A 16,676-nucleotide genomic window follows, 5' to 3' on the forward strand; every position below is an offset into this window, starting at 1 on the left:
TTTTGTGGTGGTTGTGGGATCAAAATGATATGCTTAATATAAAGAACTTCTGTAAGCCAAAAAGGAAAGAAGTCCAATTCAGACGTGAAGAACTGTTGAATTAAGTTGACATTTCTCTACTCCATAGTTATCAGAGACGTTCCCAGTTTCAAACTGCGTTTTCTTGCCTCCTTCCAAGGTAAATGTTCATATAATTACTGTTTGGTTTCCAGAGCTTTGGGATACACCCCTTTTAAAAAATGGGAAATAAACTCAAAGATAACTATAATACATCACTCTTTATTAATATTTTTGGAGGCAAAGTTGTAAAAAGCAGAAACCTTTTGACTTCTAATGAATGTCTATACTCCTCATCCCTTTGATGCAGTGATTTATAGGAGTTTTGTTCCTGGGGGAGGGGGGCAGGAGCAGTAGGCAAAGTGCAATGAGAATACTCACAATCCTGACACGGGCAGAGAGAGGTCTCCTCCTGGTACCGGATACCAGAAAAGAAGTGCGAAAGAGATCATGGCTACAGATTCTGTTTGGCAAAAAAGCAAATGTGTATATGAAGTTATCTGCTCTATTAAATGAAATCAGATATAAGAATTCTCATAAAGAGAAAGAAACTCTTTGCTCCTTGGGTGGGCAGTGGCAGCTAAGAGCATTACAATATCCTCTGAAGTCATTGCCTAGAATTCTTCTAGCAGTTTTTGTTTTGTAAACCAAATGGTGTCACTGGTAGTCTCAACAATTTATAGGACTTCTTTTGTAGAAAATAAAACGTAGTATCATAATAAGATAATGCATGCCTAAAGCTTATATTATAGAGTTAACAATAAGAGTTTTATTCATGAATAAATTATGTGCCAGCTCCTGAGTATGAGATGATGGGTGGTAAGGAAGATGCTTCTTTCTCTTATTAAAGATTTAAGATTATTCTTTTCCAAAGGCCTCAAAGCATATATATTTTCTAGTATGTGAACAAACAAAATATCGTGGCTTCTACTGAAAAGTGGAAGCAACAATGGTAGACTAAAACTAAATAAAGCAATCTGTTTATGTTTTAATGCTTAAACATAAAAATGTTTAAATAAACCAAGGATAAAGTTGGAAATATAATCTGATCAGTCTGACTTCAAATATGCCACTTATTTTCTGAGTAACGGTACTCATATTATGCTAATAAAATATGTATAATATATATATATGTGTTTGCTTATACTTACGTGACATATTCTTGTCTGTTCATTAAACAAAATGGAACGCTACCCACTCTCCTTAAATCTAATTGCATAGAAAAAGAAGCTGTGAGTAGGCAGTGAGACTAAATCCTTCATTAAAATTAACAATCCCATTAGGAAACATTGTGCCCACAAAATACAACCACTATAGATTGATTATGGTTGATTCAGCATGCCTTTGTTCTAACCTTCCTCAAATTGTTTTTTTATTATGAATATCAATAATACCTTGTTCATGTTTGCTTTTCTTTTTATCAAAGAACATTCATGAGACTCTGAAACTTTCTCTTAAATCTGCATGTAAAAAGGCAGGTCAATATTCTCACAGGCATATTAAAATTGTGGTTGAGAGAAAGAATGACAAAGATAAAAATATTGAGGATATTATAACCATCTACTAAGGAAATCAATGTGGCCACACAAACTAATAAAGACATTTGGCCTGGATTATTATCTACAATATATGAAATGGAAGAAAACTATATCCTGTAGTTGAAAAGAAACAGCAACATTTTCTGTTGAAATCTAGCACACTAGAGGCCATTCACTGACAACTGTTCCCAGGTAGGTATCTCCTTCTAAGGTGTGCCTTCTCTATTTGTTTCCCTTATCCTCCCTTCCTTCTCCCCTAGATTCATGTTGCAACAGAAAGTCAGCGAATCCTAACCAACCAAACAATAACAAAAGCTGGACAAGTGAGCTGGAGTCATAGTAAGAGTTCCATCTTTACCCTTTATAGCCATTGTCTATGACACACCGGCGGAGAATGCACAGTGCTCACAAGAGGAACGGACTGAGTCGGGCTTGGGTGGGATCTGAGTAGCAGAAGAGCTGGGGATAATTACTAAAATAGCCACAAATGCGTAGCATGAAAAACAAAACAAAAACAAACAAAAAAGGAACAGACTGATTTTGCAATTATGTAGTAATTTAGCCAACAGTGACAGTCAATTGAAGAAATCAGGCATCAACATAAAAATCTATAGCCTAAAGGAGGACACTGGTTTATTTACAGAATACAAGTTCATTTCAAAGTGAGCAAGCAATGGACAGCGATCTGTCAAGCAAGAAGTATAGAGAAGGCACATATAATATCACTTATATGCGGAATCTAAAAAAATGGTACAAATAAACTTATTTATAAAACAGAAAGAGTCACATATGTAGAAAACAAACATGCTCATTGGGGCTGTGAGAGGAGGGATAAGTTGGGATAATGCGATTGACATATATACTCTACTATATATAAAATAGATAACTAATAAGGGTCTACTGATAGGGAACTCTACTCTGTAATGACCTACACGGGAAAAGACTCTAAAAAAAGAGTGGATAAATGTACATGTATAAATGATCTCACTTTGCTGTACAGCAGAAGCCAACATAATACTGTAAATCAACTACCCTCCAATAAAATTTTTTCAAAAAAGCATAACTCGGGGTTTTCAAGGCCATAAGCAGTGCAAATAAGCAATATAAGTGGAGAACCAAACGGATTCAGACACTTAAAAAAAAAAAAACATTCAAAAGCACTGAATATTCACAACTACTTTGAATCATTTGCAAGCTTTCAAATACATGAACAGAGTTACAATAGGCATAGCAATGGAAAGAAGTAAATACAGGGAAGGACTGAGTTATCAAGCAGTTAAATGTATTTATTTTCATAAATATGTAAGAAAACTGGGAATCTTATCATAACTAATTGCTCTCATGAACAATTTTAGAGAAAAAGCAGCAAAGCTTTTCATTTTATACCACTGCATGATTCTGCTGCCTATTTTGGGGGGAAAGGGTATTAAGAACATTTCTCAAAACAGAAAATAATCACAGAAAAAGAAAAATCATTATTCTGTGTAATCTTATGTGAACAGCCAAAAGCCAGGTGCATGATTTCCTGCACACAAATTAAGCAGAATATGCAGACGAGGAACAGACCTGGAGTCCGGTCCTTAGAGACCAAACAGACAAATGATGTGACTCAACTCTGTAAGCCAAAATTTCTGCCTCTCCAGGGATGAATAAACTCAAGAGACTGGCAGCAAAATCGGTGTGACTCCTATACTGTGCCCACTGTCATTTCTAATAAAGCTCCCCATGATGAGGAAAACCAACATAAGTGCCCTTTAGCCAGACAAAGAACCAGATTCCCAACACCAGGGTATGGTGCCTTCTCTGTGTTGCAGACACTCCCTCGGCAAAAACAAGCCACTTCCAATTCAGAAAGCTCTAATAGCTGTGTTGGGTCATTTATGACAATGTTATGCCAGACACATGATTTGAAATAGCAGGACTGTGTTAAGTTCGTTTTACTGAGGAAGTAGTTGGACTATTGGGCATCCACCCCAAAAAGGTACATGCCTGCAAAGATATCACCATTTCATCAAGTTTTCATTGCTTTTGACTACCACCTGGAAGATACAGAAGTTTAGAAATAGAAATTGCTAGATAAGGCTCCTAATGCATAAGAATCTAAAAGTCTGGGGCCATCCTTGATTCCCCATCTTGGCAACTCTGTTTCACTTGGTCACTGAAAAAAAAAGAATGGAGGTTCTTATACACTAAGAACTGACAACACTCTCTCTTCTTTCCCATTCTCATGGCACTCTCCGATCCAGGCCTTCATCTTGTCCTGCTGGTCTCCTCATTATCCCATGTTCCTCCCTCATATCCCACCCCCTGTGCAATGTCTTCAGGTTCCTGCTCCTAACACCTTCCATCCACATGACTCCAAATCATCAATGGCCTCCAACAGCATTTCCTGAAACAGGATCCCCATAAAAAATGGATTCAGCGATCAAAAATATTTTGGGAAACTCTTAACAAATGAACAATGCAGATTAGCGTATTAAAGCCCCTGAGAACGTCTGCAGGAAAGAAAATCTGTTTGACTCTCCCTCAGCTTTTCTTACTTTTCAACCATGGGAACTTGTTTGGACTAACACATCTACAACACTCAGCAGACCTACCGGTCCAGGGAGATGTATTTTGGGTAAAGTTAGCCCAGAGGATTGAGCCCAGATGGCTTAGCACACATGTGCCAACCCTTATCGCTGGGTCCCCACTACTTCTCCATCTTCAGCACCCCCTCCCTTCTGGGGCTGCTTCAAGTGCCTGTCTCAGAGCCAAAGAGCAAGCCCTCTCCTGCCTAGATCTACTCCCTCTTTTTAATCAGCTTATGTTCTCCTTCCCCCTCCTTCCCCGTCCCCAAACCCAGAAGCCTATCCCATCCACCTGGTCCTCATCTACCATTTCATCCTCCCACTTCAGCTACACTGATTTCCTTCACTAAACTTTTTTTTTTTTTTTTAATTTTACAGGTATACTTCCTATTCCATCTAGATAATAAGCTCCTCTGGGACATCTGCATCTTAAAATTAATTTTATAATTAATGACATTTTTTAACAACTCACTACAAATTCATGAAATCTGGAGCAAGATCTTGTGCAGGACAAGTGTTACACATGGTCTCTTTGAATGGAAATAAAGTGGATGTCTCCAAATATGCCAGTGTAGGAAGAGAAAGAGGGAGGTCCCACTGAGACAGAATGCAACTTTCAGAGTAATTAGAATTTAGCAGAGTGGGTGAGGGGTGTCCACAAAGCAGCATCAAGGTTCCAACAGTTCTAGAAAATCATTACCAGTATCAAAATGTCTAAGGTGAAAACAGACATAAGGCTGTGTACAGCAAACCCTAAAACGGACTGTCCAATGAAAAAGAGGATACATTCCCTCATATGATCTGAGGCAGACATGATGACATGCAGGAAGAAAAATGACTGGCATTTTGGAGTATGTTAACCCCCAAATCATAGAATTTACTAATTCCTAACACTTTAAGGTTTATGACCAACCTAGACAGCATATTAAAATGCAGAGACATTACTTTGCCAACAAAGGTCCGTCTAGTCAAGGCTATGGTTTTGCCAGTAGTCATGTATGGATGTGAGAGTTGGACTATAAAGAAAGCTGAGTGCAGAAGAACTGATGTTTTTGAACTGTGGTGTTGGAGAAGACTCTTGAGAGTCCCTTGGACTGCAAGGAAATCTAACCAGTCCATCCTAAAGGAGAGCAGTCCTGGGTGTTCATTGGAAGGACTGATGTTGAAGCTGAAACTCCAATACTTTGGCCACCTGATGTGAAGAGCTGACTCATTTGAAAAGACCCTGATGCTGGGAAAGATTGAGAGCAAGAGGAGAAGGGGACGACAGAGGATGAGATTGTTGGATGGTATCACCGACTCAATGGACATGAGTTTCAGTAGGCTCTGGGAGTTGGTGATGAACAGGGAGGCCTGGCGTGCTGCAGTCATGGGATCACAAAGAGTTGGACATGACTGAACAACTGAACAGAACTGAACACTTTAAGAAATTCCTAAGCTTCCTCGGGTTTTCCTTTTCTACCTGCTGTCTAGTTAACAAATATTTATGAAAAGCCTACTGGGCATCAAGAACTGAGCAAAAAAGACAAGTGAAAATGTATCAGGAAAACCAGTATAGACTCTGAGAGAGACTAGTCTAGACAGAAACTTTTAGAAGAGCAAAAGTTTCTATTTTCTGAATGAATGGTTTGGTGAAATAAAAAGAAAATCAATGTGAAGTAGTAAATTAATGCAATAAGAATGAGATCACCTGAAATAAGTCACAAAGCAGGAAATGGGCAGAAATGTGCAATGGCAAATGTGTGTGCTTGTTTCTTTTAAGAATTAATTACTTTCTGTTGAAGAATGGACACTGGCTGCAGTGACTCTTAAGCCTGACATGTTGCCTGACACATGGTAGGTATTTAATCTCAGTCTGTTGACTAAATTAATGAATAAACAAGCGAACGAAAGACGGCAGGCAAGAAAGCCTTATGGCAATGCACAGAAGTTCTGTGTTTGGCTAGAATTCTTTTTGTGCTGGAATTTCTTTAAACTAGGCACAGAGGATGATAAGCTGCAAAGATCAACCTATGCTTTCTCAAGAGACCACCTGTCTCCTTTAAAATATCATTGTGAATGATTAAAATTCATGTGCCCAAATATTTAGATAGCCTATGGGATTCTTTTTTCATGTTACAGTGATTCAGGCAAATTCAGGATTCCTAAGATAAAAACACCACTCCAAAAATATGAGAAGACAGTTCATTGTATAGAGTCTCAAAGGGAAAAATGGAGAGAGACAGTTGAGTTTGGACATTTGTCACTTGGGAGGAGGTGGGAAGAAAAGCATTACAATATTAGAATATTAACATGTTTAGGTGAAAAGACAAGACGTGACTAAAAGGAAAAATAAAAGAGGAACAGTTTTGGAGAAGTCAACTTATCAGAATTTGCATCACGTGAAATGTGTGTGTTGAATCTTGGGTTTGACTCGGATGCCAACAGTCAATAATCCATGCTATTTTAAAATGCCACACTTCCCATTTGGCACACACCCATGTGTGTTCATAAACTTGATATGAACTACACTACAGAAAAATTCTGTCACCTTAATGTTAAGCAATAGAAAAACAGAAATAAATTCAAAAAAATCATTGATGATAATGTGGTCCTTAGAATAAGGAAGAACATTTCAAGGGAAGTGAGTAAGATATTTTCCATAGGGGCATGTACAATGAAAATGCACAAAGATTTAAGAAAGAGAAGAGATGAATTCCTCAATGGCTGGTTAACAAAGTCCAGTCTTTTCTTTCTCTCTTTTCTATAATGCTGTGAACAGAGCACAGGGGATCAAGAGATTGTTGAACCCCAATACAACCCTGGATAATGCGATTATGAAATAAATCACTTTCGATATTTCCAGACAACTCATTCAAACACCAGCAAAAACAACCTGAGGAAGGCTTCTCTGATAAGGCTGACACTCTCCTTGGCAACCAACAGCATTTTGTTAATAATGGATAGAGATATGATAAAATAAATAGCATCTAAAATAACATCTCTCACAGATATCATATGCTGCTTTTAATAAAGGATGTGTCTGACACACACCAGGGCTTACTAAGTGACAGGTGTCTTTATTATGATGAAGTTTCTTGTTATTATGCTGTAATTTTTTTTTCACATCAACATATCCTCTCTCCTACCTTGAAAGCTGAGAACAAACTGTTTTTAATCTCTTTGCATTCCTTGCAGCCCAGAAGTGCCTTTCACAGGATGAAATGAATGTTAACTGAAAGTTTCTAGGTTTACCTTGGAACCCTGGACACTAAACTGTTTGTGTGCAGAGAGAAACAGGTATCATCTCCCATCCTACTTGCAAAAGGCATGTGCTCCTTTGGAAAGTAGCTGCAATGGCCTTAAACTATAACTCTCCTATAATGGTGACTCTGTGTGGTGCTGGGGACAGTTCAAAGATGATATAGATGCGAAAAAGCAGTCCTATTAAGTTCCAACACAATGGAAAAACATCAAAAAGCCACATCAGAGAGCATACGCTAATCTTCTTGCATATTAGATGTTGTCCTAAGCCCATGAATGTATACTTAGAAAGTATATGTTAGAATTTATACTTAACACTTTATAAATGCATATTGTTTTCTCTTTTATTAATAAGGAAACCAAGCTGAGGTTACAGAGATTAACAACTTTGCCTCAAATCACATCAATAGTAAATGATGGTTATCAGGATCTGAGTCCAAGTCTACAAGACTCCTAGGCTTAATCTCTTAACCATCTGATAGGTAACTTACAGTAATAGCAGCACTCTGAATCCACAATCCATTTAGGAGTCACAATCTTACCTGCAGCCGTAAGTGCCATGACCTATTTTCAACATCTTTCAACACAGCATATGATGATTCACTTCCTTCCCTTTATTTCAACCCTCCCTAGCTGTCAGAGAACCTGAGAATCTGGGTTCAGAATCAGAAACTTCCTTAATATATTTGTGTGCTAAGTTAACGTTAAATAACATGAAACAGTCATGCTCTCTGAGATGAGCAATGAATTCACAGGGACTGCTTATTAATTTACTGCCATTTAAGAAGTCTAAGCAGGAGGAGACATGTGAACAGAGTTACTGGGAGAATGAAGGTTGGAAGAGAGTAATATTTAGGAAGAAACAACGGTCAGAGGCAGCAGCCTTTGGCAGCAATACTATAGGACTTCACTGCAGCAAGAAAGCCTCTCAAGCACCACATTCTGTGTCCTCTAAACCACAGCTACAGGAACCCCGAAGGGCAAAGCCATCAGATATTTGAAAGGAACACGGCTAATGGACTAGATGAAATGGCACAGCTCTGCAGAAAAAGCAAAGAGGCTTGGACCACAGAACCTGGTCTCTAAAAATGCTCAACAAATATTTATTGAACAAGCAAATCAATAACAAGGGTTTAGATTAGAGAGTCATGGGGAAGCCTCACAGCCCTGCCGCAGGGTGATGTTAGCCATCATCACGGTGCCTACAACTTTCCTCCACTCGTGCCTCTCACACTAAACAGGAAAATCAGAGGAGGATGCCTAGGGTTGGAATCAATCATACCTCTCTGTAAACTTCACTTGAAACCTCAAGCACCCAACTAAGCTACAGAAGTCCCCTGTTAGAGGAGGGTCCACTAGATACAATCAAACTTCATATATATATATATATGTTATATGTTTTTCACTGACATACAGTCAACCTAAGCATATAAGTTCAACTCTAATCTAAATGTTTTAACGTCTAAGAATTAAAAATAACATACAGGAATGCCAAATACAGAGTATCAGGGTTGAGAAAATAGATTTTCCACCAAAAAAAAACAAAAAAACAAAAACTTAAAACCAAAATACCTACACATCAAAAGTTTTCCACAAAGCCCTCATGATACCAAACAAGAAAAAGCTTCCTTGGGTATCTCATTCTTCCCTAACAACAGCCCTTACTCTGTGATTACTTTCTTGGCTTATCTGTTATCTAGTTAGTGGAACCCGCAGCCTGCCTCTGGCCATAATTAGCTCCTTATGATATACCATCTTGCTTGTACATCTTCTTTGAATAAAAGTTTTCAAAATGACAAACAAGAGGCCTCACATGATGTCTGAAATGCCAACCAAATTTTCTACCAGTTGGCATTCTTGACATCGTTTTTAGAGGGAAGTCATGAGTGATATTCACAGCTGAGACATGAGAAACAGCTGCCCTCCATGTTGAAGAATAAGAGGAAAGGAACAAATCTACATGAAGGCCTTCTGCAAATTTTCCCTATGAATGATAAAACAGAAATTTCTACTTATCCACCTGTTTCCAAACATAACCCTAGTTTTCCAAGTACTGGGTGGAAAATAAAACCTGATTGTCTTCATGTGGCTCAGACAAGGCACAAAAACTCTTAAGTTTTATGCTCTAAATACAGAAAATTGCTTCATTTCTAAAGTAAATGTATGCCAGAAACTTGCGGATATCTCAAGAATGCCTTGTAGCTAAAGAAAGTAACATCATTGCCTACTCATTTTGCTTAATTTGCTAGTCTCTCAGCAACTTTGCGCTAACACTTTCATCCCATTTTAGATCTTGGCATAAGGCAAAGGTCCAGAGCCCAGAAAGCCACCTCCAGCGGCCAGTCTTCTCTGGATGGAGTGTCTTCCCAAGATGCCTTTCTGCTAATGCCCATGTTCCATGCATTTCACTTATCTTCCCCACGCTACATTCCAGTAACTAAGCTTCATAAGCTTCTTCTGAATTGTTTACTCTGTGTTTTAAAGCTCTGTCAGCTGTTGGGATGATCTGCGAGATTCTTTTTATTTTTGGTTAAGCGGGACTGGCAAGCCTTATTGGGCCTTTTGGTGGAATCCCTACTATTGAAAATTCCCACTGCTGGGATTAAAGGAGATAATGCCTATGAAAGCCTTTTATAAACTGTAAAGTCCTGGTCGAATGTAGTGTGCTGTTGTAATATTAACCATCATGGCAATAACCACAATCCAGCTTTAATGGAGGCTTAGAAATGACCACAGACATTTGGGCCTTGTCTCTGCTCCATTTCCAATCCATGTCCTTGGTTAGTGTCCAACACAGGAGATTTCACAAAAGAGTTTAGTTGGCATGAACAAATGAATGGCTTAAAACATCGCATCGTTTTCCAAATTAATATCCACATGTAAAATGAAGCTAGACTATTTAGATAGTGAAAATATTCTGCCCAAAACACTAAGATGCTCAGAAAAAAACTGCAGAACCAAAACTTACTTTGAAGAAAATTTTACTGATAATAAAAGCTGGCCCTTTGAGCTCAGTATTGGAGAAGAAGAGAAGGGGGACAGACAGGTGCAGGAATTTCTATGGGCCTGCAAAAATTTCTTTTAGTTGACAGTAGCTTAGAGGAGGAGGTTGCCATCCCAGAGAAGGGAAGGGATAATGATTTTGGATGGCTAATGTGCAAAAACACAGAAGTGGTAAAGGCTGGCCCAGCATGGAGCATCCCGAGCTCAGGCTTATTTCCGGGGTTGTGTCTCCTCGGTTGCAGAGGACCAGCTCCTATGGGAGGAGGGAAGAGGCAGTGCAGTGGGAGGAGAGGAGTCTGCTAAGGAAGAGGTGCTGAGAAAAATGAATTATTTTTGGAAAATGTTTTCCGGAGCATTTGCAGGCACAGTTCAGGTCATGATGTGATCTATCTGAAGTCTACCTGTGTGTGAGGAGGTGGGGGCTGGCAGTGGAAAGGAAGACCATAGCCACCAGAAACTGTTGCCTTGTTTATCCATCTCAACAGAATCAAGAAGGGAAACTCCAGCAAGACTGCTAGTGACTCAGGAAAGCAAATGCAGACACCAAATTTATGCCTAGTGGCTAAGGTGATTCAAACAGTCCCTTCTGGAGAAGGGGTAAGAAGGGGTAAGGTGGGGTGAGGTGAGGTGAGGTGGGGTGGGGCCTAGAGTTGGGAAGGGTAGCAGGAAGTCTGGAGGGCTCCAGTGGCCGGGAGGGCCCCTGCACTAGCCTGGCCGCTAAGCTCCAGAAAATATCACATTTCTGCCCATCAATCAGCATTAAGCGGCTTTGGGGGCTGAGCTCTCAGCACAGGCAGTTGCCAGTAGCAACAGGGCACACACTAGTAGCTCCCGGTGAGCTGGGGAGACAGCAACCAGTGAGGGGCTGCCAGCGCCAGACAACCTGAGCTGGGTAGACAAAGTCAGAGACCATTGATGATGGGCCTGGGGGTACCGGGATGGAGGCAGGACCCAGCCGCCAGAAGTGGCCCAGGCCGCTGGCCCCCGGGGATGGGGGCGGAGTGGGGGGGAGGTTGAAGGGTTTCTGGAGGCACCACATTGCCAGTGCCAAGTACAGCAGCCTTCTGACCCCCCTGGAGGGGCCTGGCTCTGCTAGCCTAGGACACAGAAGTCAAGGCCAAGGAGCAGGAAGAAGCACTGGTCCTGCGCTTGGATGCGTCGGAGTTCTCAAGATCAGTCCCTTCCCCCGCCACCCCTCTCCCTCCAGCAGTCTCTGGAGGACGCCAACGTGGAAATGTGTCTGCACGTGTGCTTGTTTTCATTTGCGCTTCCAGCACAAAAGCAAGGCCCCACAGGTGGAAAGGAGAATATGTGTGGGTTGTGCGAGGCTCGGACTGCGTGAAAGCGGGGAGGGGGGTGAAAGCACACATCGCGGCTCCCACCCACAGCCTGTGAGGCGGGTCCAAGTGCCGGCGCTTGGGGAAGAGAGCCGGAACCTCATGCCACCTCCCCGAACTTATCCCCCTGCCACTGGGATCCGGTAAGGTGGAAAAAGAAGGGCTACAATGAGGGAGGGCGGTAGAGGGCAGAGATGGACCGAGGAGACCACAGGGGAAGGCACAGAAGCAAGGAGTCCACGCGGACTAGCGGGGAGCAAAGCGGCCGAAGGGTCAGGCTGGAGAGCGCCGGCGGCGTGAGCGGGAGGCGCGCCCGGGAGGGGAACAGGCTGGCATCTCCTTACCTGGCCAGTGGAGAAGCATCTTGCAGTGGGTCGGGGCCGGGATGGGCAGACCCTGCAGTGCTGTCACTTCAGGGGCAGCAAGGCTCTGGCCGCGGAGCTTGCAGTTGATAAACTTGCCATGCCCTGGGCTCGCAGAGGCAGCTGGGGCCAGACGCGCCCCGCCGCCTGCCGCTGCCGGCCGAGCCTCCTCCGTGCGCTCCCGGGCGCTCTTCCGCTTTGTTGTGTTGGATTGGTCTTCCTGAGCCTGCCTCGGGTGCTGGGTGCCCCCTCGGCAATGGGACGTTTCCTCGGCCTTCCGGGAGGCCCCTGGGATCCGCTTGCCACTTTCCTCCCGGAGGCGCGCATTAAACAGCTGCCCCGTAGCGCCTGGCGGGGCCGCGCGGTGCGCTCCTAGCAGGCGGCTCCGGCCTGTGGATTCCCGCCCCCCACCTTCTCCCCCTCCCCGCCCCTCCGCGCCCCCCCATCAGAAGCTGCTTAGAATCAGGCTGTCAAATCCAGCCCATCTGCTGCAATCATAATCAGTCTCAACCCAACGATTCTGACAAATCTCTGCCTGGAGCCGGAGTTGGGGGAGCCGGTGGGTGCGGGGCGCGGGGGCGGAGGGGAGGAGTGGGCGAGGGGGCTACCGGGAACAGCGCGGGGAGAGCGGGGCCTGGAGGCTTCTATTGTCTGCCCCAAACAGAGGAAGTGAAAGGGGAAATGGGGATCCCAATGGAGAAATAATGGTTTCCTTTCCCAGCTTCCGATAAGAAAAATCAATCCATTCTGGTAGACATATCCATCCCCTTACCCGCATCCCAAACCGCTGCTTGCTCCTTCTGGGTGGAACGAATGCGAATGCTAAGGAACTGAACAAACAGGTCCTGTAATCTTATCATCAGGCTGATCCAGAGACTGACACGGATATTCAAAGTAAGATACTGTAATTGGGAGGTAAGAGCTAGAACTAACAGTCATTTGTCTGCAGTCAGAAGTTGGTTCCCAAGTACATTTGAGAATCAAGTTTATGGAGAGAGAACCACCCTGTAATTCGCGATGAAGCTGGGCCCACTGCCTCCTGTTGGCATTTTGAAAGATAAAAGGAAAATCTGCTTTGGGCAAGAAAATGCTGGACTCGGGTTAGCCCCAGCCTGAGTTAAAAGAATTATCACATTTTCTCTCACATTTTAATTGAAATGTTCTTTTTAAAGAAATGCTATTTTATTAGAAAATCATGACTTCTGAAACTGATATTTTTTTTCCCAACTAAAATAGTTTCTTCTGCAGATGAAATGAGTTTCTTCTGCTCCTTTCTATAATATACTTTGAACTATTTTAATATGCCACTGAAGTATAATCACACATATTTCTACTGGTTATAGGCTTATGGGGATTATGGCAAAATTTTTTAAATGAAAATAACAGCAGTCCTGATATACATAAATCTTAAAGTATAAAGAATACAACCAATGGGATTATACTTGCTTTCATATATTCTTTGCAAGTGCTGGAAATGTTCAGTTACCCTGAATGACAGTATTTGTTGGCGAAATAATTTGTTGGATAAACAGATCACCAGTTGAAAAGTTAAAGAGGAAAAACTTTAAGTCATTTATTCAGATAGATGTAAAAGTCAGGTAAAAAAAAATAACTATACTGTGAAAACTGAATAGAGCTTTAAAATAGTGCTCAAATCATTCTTTTGCTTGATGCTATAGTTGAGAAATGCAGGCAAGTCATAGTAAGCCCCCCCACTGATCCAGAAGACTGTGTCTTCTACTTATTTACAGCCCAGTAGTATTTACAACAGGAATATGCAGTAATGGGCACTCCATGAATAATGATGGTTTGAAGTTTTAATTTACAGGACACTGTAAATTAAAATCATACACATTATGTGGCTGGACAAGTGAGCTAAAATGAAGTTCAAGTGTTACTTTCCCTCATAAGTAAATAATATAAATAAAGGACAGCTACAGATCCAATGTTAAGATGTTTTTATAATATCTAAAAGTTTACAATTTTTCATTGCCAGTTTGTTTAATGTGTTTATTAATATTAAAAATTCTGTTAAAAGATTGATCAAGATGGTACCAATAAGCAAATATTTCCAAAAAGGTCCTCCCCACCAGAATAAAGTGTCATGCTGGTGAATAATTTAAGGAAAAAGTCCAGGAAATCGGTGTTGTCCAAGTAGACAAGAGTTGAGTGGAAAGTCAGACCCTGGGCTACAGGCACCTTACTGTTGTGTTCTGCTGTGTTTTTTTCCCTGCAAGTTGGTGGTTTTAATTGAATCAGGCCTATGTAAGTGAGAGGCTAAATTGATGGCCCCACCTCCAATCCATCAAGTCTTTGGTTCAAAATATATCCTGTCCAGTTGTCTCAATTATTTACTTCTCAGTTATGTATTGAGTGCTTAATGTGTTTCAGTGCTGGAAAATATAAATTAGTAAAAAATCAGAAAAAAACATTTTGATCTTGTGGAACTTACATTCTGCAGGAGAAGACACACATTAGAAAAGAATAAGGAAATAATACTTTTTGTTAGAAAGTCATCAGTGCTAAGGAGAAGAATAAAGCAGGGAGGGTTGGGTGGTATTCAAGTTTAAGCAAAATTCTCACTGATAATCCCACTGAAAATGCCAAATGTGAGTAAGTAAATACAAGAGGCAAGGAAGCAGTGAACCATGTAGGTATCTGAGGGAAGATGGTCCTGGGAAGCAGAAAGAGCAGGTACAGTGGCTTTTAGAGATGAGTGTGCTGGGAAAGGTCTGAGAACAGCAGTGAGGCAGTAGGGAATGGAACAGAGTAAGGTGAGAGGGTTATGGGGATGGTCTGAGAGGGCAGATCATTGGGTGGGACATAACAGGCCATTTGAATGCAGAGTTTCAAAGAATAGTAAGGAGAGATAAGAAAGCCTTCCTCAGTGATCACTGCAAAGAAATAGAGGAAAACAGTAGAATGGGAACCACTAGAGATCTCTTCAAGAAAATTAGAGATACCAAGGGAATATTTCATACAAAGATGGGCACAATAAAGGACAGAAAATGTATGGACCTAACAGAAGCAGAGGATATTAAGAAGAGGTGGCAAGAATACATAGAAGAACTATACAAAAAAGAGTTTAATGACCCAAATAACCATGTTGGTGTGATCACTCAGCTAGAGCCAGACATCCTGGAATAAGAAGTCAAGTGGGCCTTAGGAAGCATCACTATGAACAAATTTAGTGGAGGTGATGGAATTTCAGCTGAGTTATTTCAAATTCCAAAAGATGATACTATGAAAGTGCTGCACGCAATATACCAGCAAATTTGGAAAACTCAGCGGTGGTCACAGGAATGGAAAAGGACAGTTTTCATTCCAATCCCAAAGAAAGGCAATCACAAAGAATGTTCAAACTATGACAAAACTGTACTCATCTCACACACTAGTAAAGCAATGCTCAAAATTCTCCAAGCTAGGCTTCAACAGTACATGAACCAAGAACTTTCAGATGTTCAAGCTGGATTTAGAAAAGGCAGAGGAACCAGAGATCAAATTGCCAACATCCATTGGATCATAGAAAAAGCAAGAGAATTCCATAAAAACATCTACTTCTGCCTTATTGACTACATCAAAACTTTTGACTGTGTAGATCACAACAAACTGTGGAAAATTCTTAAAGAGATGGGAATACCAGACTATGTTACTTGCCTCCTAGAAATCTGAATGCAGGCCAGGAAGCAACAGTTAGAACTGGACACAGAACAACAGACTGATTCCAAACTGCGAAAGGAGTATGTCAAGGCTGTATATCGTCACCCTGCTTATTTAACATGTATGCAGAGTACATCATATGAAATGCTGGGCTAGATGAAGCACAAGGTGGAATCAAGACTGCCAGGAGAAATATCAGTAACCTCAGATACGCAGATGACACCACCCTTATGGCAGAAAGCGAAGAACCAAAGAGCCTCTTGATGAAAGTGAAAGAGGAGACTGAAAAAGTTGGCTTAAAACTCAACATTCAAAAAACTAAGACCATGGCATCCGGTCCCATCACCATGGCAAATAGATGGACAAACAGATGGGGAAACAGTGGAAACAGACTTTATTTTGGGGGGCTCCAAAATCAGGGCAGATGGTGACTGCAGCCATGAAATTAAAAGACGCTTGCTCCTTGGAAGAAAAGCTATGACCAACCTAGAGAGCATATTAAAAAGCAGAGACATTACTTTACTGACAAAGCTCCATCTAGCCAAAGCTGTGGCTTTTCCAGTAGTCATGTATGGATGTAAGAGTTGGACTGTGAAGAAAGCTTTGCATCAAAAAATTGATGCTTTTGAATTGTACTGTTGGAGAAGATTCTTGGGACTCCCTTGGACTGCAAGGAGGTCAGTCAATCCTAAAGGAAATCAAACCTGACTATTTATTGGAAGGATTGATGCTGAAGCTGAAACTCCAATACTTTGGCCACCTGATGCGAAGAACTGACTCACTGGAAAATACCCTGATGTTGGGAAAGATTGAGAGCAGGAGAAGGGGACGACAGAGGAGGAGATGGCTGGATGGCATCATCGACACGATGGACATGAGTTTGAGCAAGCTCCGGGAGTTGGTGAT

General features: G+C 41.5%; 1 protein-coding gene across 7 annotated transcripts in view; it reads right to left on the bottom strand.

Moving 5' to 3' along the window:
- The window catches only part of NCKAP5 (NCK associated protein 5), a 1,221,671-nt gene that overhangs the window by 695,638 nt on the left and 509,357 nt on the right, over nt 1-16,676 (bottom strand). Inside the window, exon 1 of one of the 7 annotated variants that reach the window (XM_088828981.1) lies at nt 12,093-12,435. The exons of the other annotated variants lie outside the window; for them this stretch is intronic. The gene's annotated coding sequence lies outside the window, so the exon portion shown is untranslated. Of the gene's footprint in view, nt 1-12,092; nt 12,436-16,676 lie in introns of those variants that run through there. 7 annotated transcript variants of the gene reach the window in all.

This window comes from Moschus berezovskii, chromosome 2 (assembly GCF_049115385.1).
Source record: "Moschus berezovskii isolate FMDL1 chromosome 2, NW_MosBer_1.0, whole genome shotgun sequence".
NCBI classification, from domain to species: domain Eukaryota; kingdom Metazoa; phylum Chordata; class Mammalia; order Artiodactyla; family Moschidae; genus Moschus; species Moschus berezovskii.